The following is a 2,211-nucleotide window of genomic DNA, read 5'->3' as shown; positions in this document are numbered from 1 at the left end:
CCTGATACAAGCCAGGATGCCGCTGGCCCTCTTGGCCACCTGGGCACCCTGCTGGCTCCTATTCAGCCGCCTGTTGACCAACACCCCCAGGTCCTTTTCCACCAGGCAGCTTTCCAGCCACTCTCCCCATGCCTGTAGTTTTGCATGGGGTTGTTGTGACCCCAGGGCAGGAACCGGCCCTTGGCCTTGTTGAACCTCACACAATTGGCCTGGGCCCATGGATCCAGCCTGTCCCGGTCCCTCTGCAGAGCCCTCCTCCCCTCCAGCAGATCCACACTCCCACCCAAATTGGTGTCATCTGCAAACTGCAGTCAATCCCCTCGTCCAGGTCATTGATAAAGAATCCAGATAATTGATAGAAAGATTCAACAGTATCTGACTTACACTAAGTTTTATGCATTGTGCTACAAAATTACAGGTGCGTGCAAGCCTGAACGCCAGATAACAGGATCCTAGAGCTGCTACTCCGGTCTCCCAGCACACGTCAAAACCTGGAGTCAACCTCATTCGTTGGTAGGGAGGGCTTGGGGTTTCTAAAGCCTGCTGCTAGCCCATCCCTCATGGCACGGGTGTCCTCTGCCCACTGCAGCTCTTGCATCTATGTGGAGCAGGCGTGGCCCAGTCACGTTTGAGCACTTACTGAACCACTGCAGCCAGAGTTCTGGATATGGATCCATACAGGGGATTTGGTCGAAACAGTGCTTTGCTCTTCATATTGGATAAACTGCCTGATGCTGAGGTGGAATTGGCTGCGTCCCCCTGTGTATTCTGTGGGAGAATGAAATTCCAGACACAGTTTTTGGTCTTTGCTTTGAGGGAAGGAAGCAGCAAACATTGGACTCCAAAGCAAGGTTCAATGCTGCCTCCAAAGCCAACCTCAACAGCCCGGGAATCGATTCAGGGAGCGAGCTTTAATGTGTTAGCAGTCTGCTACATCACTTCCTGAACAGGGCTTTGACAACATAATAAAATATTAATACTGATTTTAACCACCAGTTTGCTGCCTTGAGTCAGGTGTAAATCAGAGGAGAACACCAAGTTCACGGAAAAGTGGGGGGGACACTTTAACACAGGGGGCCAAAGCAGGCGACACCTCAGGCCAGGGATGTACCTCAGGGTGGAATATGATAAAGAAATCGGGTCGATACCTCAATCTGTCACAGGCAGGTCTAAAAGGTGCAAGAACGTAGCTTCCCCCAGCAAGACCGTGTTCTCCTGCTTACACTGAGTGGAGTTTCCCTGTCTGCGTCCCTTCCTCAACAGAATACGCCGCACTGGGGAAACATCCCTGGAAAAAGCAGTTGTGAAATATTGAAAATAACCCCATGGCTTGGGGCAAGTAACTGCCAGGAGGTTCTCAGCAGTGGGGATTTGCTCCCCGGCCTCTGTTCCATGTGAAAGCAGCTGTGAGGTGAACACCCGCGTCTGCGGAAACAGGCAAAGATGTCTGGCCTGGTTGGCCCTCCCTGCAGGACCCCGGTGCTGCTGAACTCTGGCTGAATGATAAAATCCCAGGGGGATTCCCACTGCTCTAAGCTTCCCGAATCTCTGTCACGTGGCCTGGAAAGACCCTCTTACAGCAACAAGCACTGGAAAGAAGCTCTCTGAATTGTTAGGGAAATAGCGACTTGAGGGGACAGCAAGGGCAGAATGGCCACGCTCCCCTGTTTCACAGGTGGAAATGGTATTTCAGCATTGCAAAGGGGAAAAAAAAAATAATCTGGGACTGAAGGGGACCCCAGCCCAGCCTCACTTGGTCCTGAGCTCCAGCCACGACCTCTCCCCCTGGGTGAGAGGACTGTGCCTTGGCGAGCTCTGGGCACACAGCCCAGAACCAGGCCAGGGCCTTTGCCAGGGCACGTCCCCAAGCTCTGCCCCACAGCCAGCTCCAGAGGTCTCCCCACGGCCAGCCCTGGAGCTCTGCCCCACAGCCAGCCCCTCCCCAAGGCAGGGAGCGAGGAATGAGGCACAGGGATGGTACAGGCCATGGAGCCAAGACCTCCACCTCTGGCTTCCAGCAGACACAACATCTGTATCCAGAATCTCAGGTGGGTTTGGGAAGGTGCACTGGGGAGGCTCTGGCTCCCCAGGCAGCGGCAGGCTCGCCCCATGAACCTCCCTGCAAACCCGCTGGCTGGCTCTTGCTCCCGTGTGTGACGCACAGGACTGCGGAGTCTCAGGGGCAGCTTGGCCCCGGGCAGGACCGCCCTA

This window comes from Egretta garzetta, unplaced genomic scaffold (genome assembly GCF_000687185.1).
Source record: "Egretta garzetta isolate BGI_Z169 unplaced genomic scaffold, ASM68718v1 scaffold745, whole genome shotgun sequence".
Lineage (NCBI taxonomy): Eukaryota > Metazoa > Chordata > Aves > Pelecaniformes > Ardeidae > Egretta > Egretta garzetta.
This window is presented reverse-complemented; position numbering follows the sequence as displayed.